Source organism: Sycon ciliatum, chromosome 11, assembly GCF_964019385.1.
Source record: "Sycon ciliatum chromosome 11, ocSycCili1.1, whole genome shotgun sequence".
NCBI lineage: Eukaryota > Metazoa > Porifera > Calcarea > Leucosolenida > Sycettidae > Sycon > Sycon ciliatum.
Window position 1 is genome coordinate 23698753 of NC_088653.1, and position 10928 is coordinate 23709680.

A 10928-nucleotide genomic window follows, 5' to 3' on the forward strand; every position below is an offset into this window, starting at 1 on the left:
TATACGATAGAGAAAGAACTACTGAAGAGCAACCAACTGGTTTCAGCATTCTCCTTCAAAGGATAGGTCGGTGGCAGAGGACCAAAGCCGGACAATAGTTGGAAATTCTCAGCGTTGAATTTCTACAGGCTGTAGATACCTAGAAAAGCTCGATTTCCCGCCACGGAAAATAAAAAAGTCTTGATTTGGGGTGCTGGCGCTTCGCCTGGAAAGTTCATTTCGCGTTCCCTGCAAGTTTCGCGTCCAAAGTTGCGAAAGTTCGTGCGAAGTTTCTCACTTCGTGACGTAGAGCGAAAGTTCGTACACATTTTCGTTTTGCAGAACCTCTCTACTATTGCTATTATATCACCAGTCCGTGCGCCAAGTTCAAAAAAGTCGTCTAAAAGTTGCACTTTAAAGAGAATACAGGCTTATCCTCCTATATCGATTGCTTTTGCGCCGTTATGGTGTTATAAGGGTGAGCGATGAGCACATTTTTCGAAAGTGCACCTCGATATTCGACATCTCAAGTCGTTGCGGTGCCTTTTTGTTTCTCTTCTCAATTTCCCATTTCGTAGATACGTCGCAGGAGATTGTGGGCCGTCTTATCTTGCAAGGCTCTATCTCTGATAAAACTACGCGAATGGGCGGACAGATGGTGTTGCTATAGGCTAGGAAGAAACCACGAGTGTCCGCACTGGGACCAAGTCCAAATGGGCCGCCAAAGCCAGGGCTCGAAACTGCATCCTGACAGGCAATGCGGACCATGTATAGCCTGCCAAGATGTTCCCCTTGATGGCAGATATTCCCACCCCGAGACCACGCAATGCTGGGAATATGCACATCACCCTACAATGGGGCTGTTAAGTGATGACGTCACAGTTCCTTCGATACGCATAGCAACGATCCCACTGGGGACAAACAAAAGTAGCGTCGTCTCCACCGAACCAGTTGTCAGTGGCAACATATAGGAATCGTGTACATTTCTTCGTTTCTTCTTTGCTGTTTTCAGTGAGTGTTTTGTTTTCTCTTTGTCCTTGATCTCGACGGCGTTGTCGTGCTCATTACCTTACTGAGACATCTCTTGTGACTGTAGCCAGTGTCACGGAGGATTTTATTGGCGTGACGAGGTAGATCGCCGAGATCGAGCGTGAAAAACGCTCTGCATGAGTAGCTCCTGTAGAATGTCTTCTGGGATGGCGTATCCATGGTCAACAAAGCCAAGGTGCAAGACAGCATAAGAGATCGTGTAAACGATGTGAACTCCAAAAGGTAAGCTCCTGAACAAGTGGAAAGATATGTGTATTTACAAACTCTCTCTCTCTTCATCCATCGATTGCCGCTATGCATTGCATTTTGTCTTCACAGATAATCTGGACAAATAAATTATATTGTAACTGGAGAGTGCAGTCGTGCTTGGGGCCCATCCCAATGTCATCACATGGCTGTGGTGACTAGTGTATACCTGGGAGAAGTTTCCTCAACTGAGACGGAGTGTAGATGGATGGATTATGAGAAATGCGAAGATGTGGAGTAAGTTGTGTCGAAGAAATGTGTAATAAAATAAAATTTACTTTACACTCAAACATACACTGTACATGTACATGTAACATCATGATAATGATTCCATCTTCATTATCTCCGCAACAGGTACGCCATACGCACCGAATACATGGTGTGTGTGCACGTGCGCGCGTACATGCACACACTCTCATGCGTGGCCGAGTTGGCCGGATGAACAGACCACGCATTTGCACGAGGTGTCCGTCATGTCATTGGAGTGCTGTACTTTATGACTGGGGCGTAGGAGGGGTTTTGGAAGTGGTACGACCGAAGGTCGGTGCGGCGGAAGGCCGTGTTGGAGGGGGTCCACCCCCCCCCCCCCGGGAAATTTTGTAAAAGACACAAAATCCTGCGTTCTGGGAACTTCTGGCACACTTCTGGCGCAGTATGCAGTAGAGTCGAGTACAGTACTCAGTACGACTGCAGATGCATAACAGATCTACGAGTACGAGTCTAGAAAAGGTCTGATGCGCATATGCAAATATCGCTTTATCCTGATTTTTTATTACGGTTTTGCACGTTCCAGACGGACCACACTTTTCGAAAAGTGGTGCGGCCATGATCGTACCAGTCGTAGCGGGTGCTACGCCCCTGTGACTTTATTCCAAAATAGTATGTCGTGCCCCTGTCAAATGGAGTTTGTGTCTATGCTCCGCGGGTATCGGGCCATGACGCCACACTGCAGTCAGCGCTGGAATTAACACAGCACTTCATGGATTATTTTAACTAATTTCCTTAGCGTTTACTTTGCTGAGTCCGTGGTTTCATTTCTGTGTTCTGTTATGATTGGCCTCTGGAAATAATCGGAGTGGATGTCATTTTTTGTCATATGTGTGTGCCTTGTGCAACAGGTTCAAGGCTAGATGCACTTCACATTCGGCGTGGGATCTCGGCGTCTGGGACCTGATAACGTCTTGGTTGGATGGGTGATCAAGGATGATACTACTCGGCACACCAATGTACATGTCAATGTAGTTTTTACTTTTTCAGAGCTGCACTATTTACGTCTTGATGCTTACTTCGGTGCTAGTGTCGTGTCCGTGTGTTTCTACAATGTCATTATCTGTATTGTATTCCGTCTGCTTATACATGTGTCTTTATGAAGTGTTTGCCGTGGCGCCGATGTGTCTTGTCGATCAATAGTGTTGTGAAACCTATCACTATTCTTGCTTTGCTGGCTACTCGCTCGCTCCGCGCCGTGCACGCTACTAGGTCTTGTAGTAAATAGCTCGATGCTTTGCATCGATCGCTGGTTGTTGTTGTTGTTCTTGTTGCTTCTCTGTTGTTTGAGCTTGGTCCTAGAGTAAAGCTTTGGTCTTCTTGTGTGGTGAGGGTGAGGAATGGGTATCTGGACTCCTGGTATATTTCCGTAAAGAACCTGGAATTGTAGAATCCTGAGAGTATGTCTGGCCCACTCCCCGGTCATGACATTAGCGTGTTTCCCCCGGATTATTTCTATCATCCTGCGTGTTCTTGGGCTGAGCGAGCACATGCACGAGTGTGCAGCTATAACCCTGTGTATCTTTGGTTACACTTTGTTCTGCAATGCATGTACCTTGTAACAGTCTGTGCTTGCACTGCTTTGTGTGGCCTGCGTATTTCAGGACTATTCATTGCATCAGACCCAGGTTGGTTTGGTTTCCGGATGATCTCTTGTTGCGTCGCTCTGTGTTTTGTATTAATCAATTTTTGGGCTTGAGAATTGAGCTGGTGTGTGGTTCCCAATATGAAAACATCATGCTGGTGCTCTGTGTTTCGATTATCGACTGTCCGATCAGTCACGATTCATTACCAGAACGGTCAATACTGTAGTCTCTTCACGTGTTTGTGTTTTCGCCGGGGGAATTAGCGGTGACGTTGCACATAGAACGGCAGTGTTGCATCACTGGACGACCCTGCCTCTGCATCTGACTTCACTTCCCCAGGATCTGGTGCAGATACACCAGACAGTCACTTCCTGTAAACACGCAAACAGCAAAAGAAGAGATCCCGCTAATCAGGAAAAACCATTGCGGAAAATATCGAGTAGATCATACACCATTCAATAATCTGGAGTAATTACAGTGAGACAAACACTTCAAACAGTGCTCTCTCTCTCTCTCTCTCTCTCTCTCTCTCTCTCTCTCTCTCCATCCTTCCAAAATACCCTGTAACAATTCCCTGGAATTATTTTATTTTATATTCTCAGGACATCATTCTGAACAACTTCTTCCATGGGTCTTCAATCACCACGGAGGGCGAGAATACAGCTAAGTCAGGGCAGTCTACGAGAGGTGCGGGCTGTCATGGATATCGAGGCTGATATTGTGCCAGCGTGAGGGCAGAGACAGAAAGAAGACACTGATTTCTTGAACAACTCACCTACATATAATCGAATCCACAGGGAGCGCTCGTACTTTGATCCATCAGGAGGCGAAGAATCTTCAAAGCACTCTCAAACACGGAGTTTTACAGTGGGCAGCCAATTTCACAGCCATTATGAAGGCCCTCGACGACTACAGGAGATTTGTAGAGGAAAGAACAAGGAGTAAAGAGCGACAACAATCGCTTGACGAAAAAGCAAAGAAAAACTGCTCTCTCTCCAGTCATTTAGATGCTGTTGCCCTTCACAACTGGTTCCATCCAGAGGACGCGACTTTTGTTTGTCCCCAGTGCTCTCCGTTGCTATGCGTATCGAAGGGGCCGTGACGTCACACTTAACAGCCCCATACCACGAAATGCATGTATCTGCAAGAAATGCATGAAAAGGCTCATAAATCATTCAGCAGAGCCAATGCCTGTCACTGACAACGTGCAGCCTACAGAAGCGATGCCTGCACAGCATGTTGCAGCAGCACCAGCAGCACCGGCAACAGCACCCGCAACAATACCAGACTGCTCAGTAGATGGTTGTGATTTGCCACGGCAATTCACAGTTTCATTACAAGCAGTAGAGCTGGCCGAGAAGCTTAGCGTGAAAGTAAACGCAAACGATCAGCCAGCGGGTCTCTGCAACCGGCATAACATGCAGCTACATGACAGCAACAGGCCCACATGCACCATGTGTGGCGCACAAATAAGGGGTGTTACGTCGGAGCAGTTCAGCGTCAGCTGCACGCTGAGCGTGATCTTACGGTCACCGCGGATAGTGCTTTTTGCCTTGCCTGTTATAAAGGCCAACTGGATATGGTGGACAGTCAGACTACTGACTTCAAGCTGGAGAGCCTGGTGCAGAGTATAACAGACGAAATGCACCAATGCACCTCACCCGAGGAGTCCGCATTGCTGGCAACAGCAAGATTCGTCTGTCTTGCATTCCTCGAAAACCGTTCTCTTCTTCTGGCAACGGCTGCTGATTTCTTCACCTCTTCTTCACCATCCATCAACTGCAACAACCGGTGGCTACTGTCCAGCCTTATTTCGAAGCTTGGCGCTTATCTCAACCATGGGTCATATGGTACCAGTGATAAACGAGGCACGCTCCTGTATCGTACAGGGTGTGACACAGTTCTGTGCTTATACAATTCCCTCGCTGTTGCACGATCCCAGACCCTGAAACACAGAGCACAAAATGAAACCCAGCACACACAGCACACAAGCCAACCCAGTGGCCCATCATCCTTCGTATAAGAGCTGTCGGCTGCAAAAATGCACTCATAAATCAAAAATGAAGCACAAGAATTCAAGCACAAAGAGCATAACGACCTAACTTCACTGTCGGAAATGAAGCTGGACCCAGTGGTGGATAGTGTGAACAGTGAGTTGTGGGGAAACATTTGGCTGATGATGTACGGCCAATCGGAGTCAGAAGGAAGTCAAGCATCCAACCACAGTGCAAAGAGGATCCGGTGCTTGTTTGTTCTATCATGCATGATGCATGCAAGCACACCAGCATGCACTTACCCTTTCCAGCTTGTTCTTTCGGACTTTGTGGATGCACATAGCAATTCCAGCGAGCTCATGCGAGTACTAGCTCGAGTCCGCGCAACAGCAGGTGTCGACTCCTACAAGCGATATCAAAAGACCATCATTGATAAGAAATCAGAGCTCGGAGTGAACAGTGAGATACCTCACGCAAAGTTCTCCATTGCAACAGTGGATAATATCCACAAAAACGAGCCAGGCAGGCGAATGTACTACGGAGACCAATCAAGAGGTTTTCATGGTACATCTATTCAGAGCATCACACCAAAGCCCATCAGTGGCAATATCGTCGCGTGCAACAACATAGACCGAGTGCCATATCAAGGATTCCACTGTGCATCACAGCCTGCCAACACGAGTGAACCACAGGGTATGCGAGGCAGGTCCCGTGCAAGAACAATGATTGAAGGCCAGAAGCCACAAGTCGACCATCAGAGCACGCAGAGACACTTACCTACACCCCAGTCACAGCTGGATGATGCCATTCAGCCTGATTGGCCCACTGGACCTAGTGCTGTTGATGACGAGCGCGCAAGACCATCTACAGAAAGCACAGAGAATCCAGAAAATACGGCAAAAACCGGTGACACAACAACTATCACACATGATCAAGATAAGGCTGCAAGTACAGAATGTTCAGTATGCAACACCCAACCCGCAACCCGCGCCAGATGACGCGCGCGCGCGTGTGTGTGAGTGTGTGTGTGTGTGTGCTTCTATGGCTTCTGCTGTAGCATCTTCATCATCGCCTCCGGCGATGGGCGTCCAATGGTCCAATGGTCCAATGGTCCAATGGTGTGTGTGTGTGTGTGTGTGTGTGTGTGAGGACTAATCTGCCCATTCAATGCAGCATATGTAACGAACGATTCTCCCGCCCGCAGGACCTCACCCGCCACCGAAGACAGAAACACTAGCTATGTGTAGAACGGTCCCCTTTCACCTCAATTATTCTCCTTGTTTCTTTTTTCTCGCTGTTGTCTCCCGCTTCTGGGAGCGACGTGGCCATTTTGTGGCAGTTGTACATAGTAGTAGTAGTAGTGTGTGTGTGTGTGTGTGTGTGTGTGTGTGTGTGATACGTGTTTGTATGTGTGTGTGTGTGTGTATGTGCACGCATGCACGTGTGTGTGTGTGTGAGTGTGTATATGTGTGTGATGCTGAATTCGAAGACACATGCTCTCACAATGCATCCGCACATGCTGCGGACCCTGCGTCTCCAGCTCTTGCTTTTCTTTCAGGCCCTGCACTTCTGTGCAGTTGTGCTAAACTACATAAAAAGTTTCTTTGACTATGTACTCCATCTATAATTATGTAATGAACGTCCTACCATGGTACATACAAAAGAAACTGTTCCACAGACTACCTTCAACCAGAACTTTAGCAAACTAGATCAGCAGCCAGGAATACTGCTGGATTTTGATTAAAATCTGGGCCCCAATCACACGACTTACAGAGAAATTCCGTATAGATGTCGAAGACAAAACAGCAAGGGGACTAGTTTGCAATGTAGAGGTGCCCAAGGAAAATAAGCAGCCAAAGCGTCCTTGTTCAAGCACAATTACTTTAGTGCAAAATTCCACACAATTCGACATACCTCCACGAAATTGTGGGCCGCTCCATTTTGCATAGCCTGATTGGGATGTGCTTTGGGAATCCAAACCCAAATATATCTACCTTTGGCTTAGAGCATAAGCCGAGAGTGTCCGCTATATGCTATCCACTCCAGCACGACAAGCAAGTTGATGGTACGATTACGACGAAAAAATATATATTGCAAACACAGGTCTTCATGGTCTACAGTTGGGCGCAACGAACCTCAGCTAAAGTGCCATAGGTGACAAAGGGACATACCTCAGCAGCAAACCAAGTTATGAACAAGGATTCCTCCAGCACACGCCAGTTCAGATCCAAATAAGGTTGCAAATACCCAACAAAACAATTGTGTCGTCGTCATCTTTTTGCACCTCGATTTTTCCCGCGGTTGCAAATAAAAAACAGGCTACTCAAGGGCTTGGCGCACGGACTGTCACCTTCCTTTCTCGCTCTCTCTCTCTCTCTTGCTTTTCGCAGTCGACGGAGTCAGGCGGAAGCTTCGGCTTCCGTCTCTCTTGCCTTGTGCTCTAAACACCGGCCCTTGCACTAAGGGGCCGTTTACATGAGAAAAATGAGCCCGGGCTTATTCAACCCTCGGCGTACGATAAGCCCGCCTTGATCTGTCACCCAGTCATTTTAGAGCGCGCGTTTACATGGTCAGGCGGGCTTATCATCAGTCAGCTCGCCCCGAGCTGAACTAGCCCTACCCTTGACCCCCGAGCTTATCCAACCCCCAGGGCTTATTTTGTCATGTAAGGGCCCGGTCACACATGCACTGGGATTCGCTTCGGCGACGAGGTTCGGGAGGTATATTAGGGAGGTTTAGTTCCCACGTAACGGAAACGCGTACGTGGGTGATCCACGTAAAGTGGATGAAGGGCACCCACGTTGCAATGTTGTGTTTAGTCACACGGAACAAACAAAAGCATGAAGCGAAAGGCCAAAACCTGGTCAAAGACGAAGCTACCCCGGCCTAAGAAGCTCATCCAATATTTTGATTTCGTGCTTCGGAAACTTCTTCAGCTGAGCACCCTCACAGCTCGCACAATGCGCTCCATTCTGATTTTCACCCACGTTCTGGCGGAACGTGGGTGAGCCTCCATACACGGTATGTCGTGAATCAGAAAACGTCTGTACGTGGGTCACTGAGTATCACGTGGTACACCCACGTAAAGTACCCACGGATTACGTGGGACTAAACCTCCCTATTATGTATCAGATTGCGACGACCAGGAGGCTCTAAGTAGTGGCTGCAAATGACCGATATCCGTCACTTGCAGCTCTGCATCAGAGACCTGTAGCTGGCCTGAAGAGTTGTAAAATTACTCCTTCGTAGCCGGGCGAGTCAGAGCGAGGGCGATTCACGGCTTGGTCAAAAAACTGTCGGCCTGGAACGTAAACGTCGATCTGCCGACACAGTTCACCTGGTTCACACGCCTGACCTGGCATGCTGCCTTGCGTGAAAGGAACATTTTTCCGAAAGCAAGCTTCTTCTCCAAAATTCGAAATTTCCTTCCAAAAATGCCGTCGTCCTTGACCTCGAAGCTGAATGTTGTTAGCATAGAAAATTAGCGAAGATGTAGCCGACCCATTCTGGCAAGCCGTGTGCCCTCTGGATATGCAATTGTTCGCCATGGTCAACAATCTTCTTCTCCTTCGTTCGTACTTTCACTTTCCTGACCACGAATACAAGCGATACCCATGCTCAGGTTAGTGTTTATTTGTCTGTCTATGCACATACATGTATTACAATGTACTGTTCGTGCTGCAGGCACTGGCCGATCATGGAAATAGAGGAAGCAGCCAGCTTTCTTTGAATTCTCGTGCTTTCAACAAAAATATGTACACACTTTCCTTGGCTCCTCTTTCCCACCGCCACCATGCATGCACAATCGAGCTTGCTTTAATGCCCTGCAGTGCAGAATGCTCCCACCACCGCAACTACCACCGCCGCCACCACTACCAGCAGCAGCAGCACCACCACCACCAGGACCACCACCACTGTGACCACCACCACCAGGACCACCACCACTGTGACCACCACCACCACCACACCACCACCACCACCACCAGGACCACCACCACTGTGACCACCACCACCACCACACCACCACCACCACCACCAGGACCACCACCACTGTGACCACCCACACTACCACCACCACCACCACCACCACCACTACCATCACTGTGACCACCACTATAGAAGCATTGTCGTGCACGGCACGTCTGCAAGAGAAAATAATAGTATGCCAGTGCTGTAATGCCCTGCAGTGCAGTATGCTCCCGCCACCACCACCACCACCACCACCACCACCACTATGGAAGCATTGTCACGCGCTGTACATCGATCCACGAGAGAAAATACGCCAGTGACTTACTAGCACCTCCATGCTGCATGCGGACCTGGACACAACACGGTTCCCTCTGCAGGAAAGGGGGCGGGGTGTATTTCATTGTCCCTGCCTGAAGTAATAATGACTACATGACAAAATGTCCAGCTAACTTTGCCAGTAACGAACGACCCTTGATCGGGCATGAGAAAAGTGTTGCTATTTGGGAGTTGGCGTCATTCACAGGGTTGAAAATACACGGCTATAATTATTGTTACTAGGTCTGAAGATAGTCTCACTATCCGTGGGTTGTTATACCCGTGGTTGACTGCAGATACGTTTGGATTATTCTATGAGTATGTGAAGGGTATACGTTAAATATTTTCCCGAGGATATAGCACGAGGAAATTATGGGGAATGCAGTACATGTATAGAATGGTGCAATCCATTTCTCCCAGGGCACTTTCCCAAGACTCCTTCCAATATTCACTCTTGGCGCGACCCATGTGAACTGAGCGGGGTGTATCGTTGAATATACCCCTCTCAGAACGTCTACTGATTGGCTGAAATCGCCCAAATCATACCGTACCATGGATCAATGCATGTCAGGGAGTCGTAGCACCCATGGAAACAACACGAGATCATGATACCCAAAATGATGTACTGTAAAAGCGGAAATTTTCAATGGTGTTCTATTTTCAGTAACTTCGGTGCCGACAATTTTTACCGAAAAAATGCACCGAAATTTTTCGGTTCTACTTAGTAGTACTAGCACCCTTACCTGGAAAGCGGGTAATACCGAAAAATTCCCTCCACCGAACCGCCGATTTTGGAAAATTCCGAAAATATTACACCACCAAAAATGTCTGCTTTTACAGTACACAGATTGGATCCATGGAGATTCTACATGATCCGTGGTTTATGCAACTCGTGATCGCGGACTTGACCCACTGGACCCAAGCATGGGTCAGTCAAGCGATGCTATATGCGAGCATGTATGTATCGCACTTGCCCCTAAGGCAGTAAGGGCAACTGTCACTGGCAGCCCGGGGTTGAACCCACATTATTAATTTTTGAAATTTTCTAGGGTGACACGAAAAGCTTCACGCACTGGGTGGTCACTCTCTATTCATGTATACCACTCTGCCAATAGTGCATAGAGCTCTCTTTTGAGCTGCCCAGCTGGCCCTCGTTATGATTTAGGCTGAAAGTCTACCGTGCCGTCTCCCTTATGCTAGGACTCCATAATGCATATGTACAGAAGAAAAAATCCCGGGGCTCCGTTGATGAAATTCTGTTTTGTCAAGTGGGCATTTTTGATTATTGTGAATGGCGTGTAGTGCCATAGTACAGTTCCTTTTGCTACGTAATGTTTGCACAAGTCACGTTTCAGCAATTGAACTAGGAAGATCTATGTCTCTGATCTTGTCATTTGGCCCGGCTGGTACTGTGCATTAACAACCATTGTCAGGCACCCTCGAAAGACCAACAGCGATGAGTTCATGACCCAAGCATTATTTGGGCCGTTAAATTGACTAAACGGGAGTGTAGCAAGCTTTG

The 10928-nt window shown here is 47.9% G+C and overlaps 3 long non-coding RNA genes across 3 annotated transcripts; 1 reads left to right on the top strand and 2 right to left on the bottom strand.

The window, feature by feature from the left end:
- The first annotated feature begins 879 nt into the window (after nucleotides 1-879).
- On the top strand, nucleotides 880-3171 carry LOC135827352 (uncharacterized). Its single transcript, XR_010555405.1, has 3 exons — nucleotides 880-1251; nucleotides 1348-1512; nucleotides 2394-3171. It is a non-coding gene; the product is annotated as an uncharacterized LOC135827352 (long non-coding RNA).
- Nucleotides 3172-3354: 183 nt separating this feature from the next.
- Nucleotides 3355-4219, bottom strand: LOC135827353 (uncharacterized). Its single transcript, XR_010555406.1, has 2 exons — nucleotides 3904-4219; nucleotides 3355-3499 (listed from the first exon to the last, which is right to left on the bottom strand). It is a non-coding gene; the product is annotated as an uncharacterized LOC135827353 (long non-coding RNA).
- A 746-nt stretch (nucleotides 4220-4965) lies between these two features.
- Nucleotides 4966-7057, bottom strand: LOC135827491 (uncharacterized). The gene is made up of 4 exons (XR_010555465.1): nucleotides 7037-7057; nucleotides 5900-5986; nucleotides 5425-5525; nucleotides 4966-5073 (listed from the first exon to the last, which is right to left on the bottom strand). It is a non-coding gene; the product is annotated as an uncharacterized LOC135827491 (long non-coding RNA).
- Nucleotides 7058-10928: the final 3871 nt, after the last annotated feature.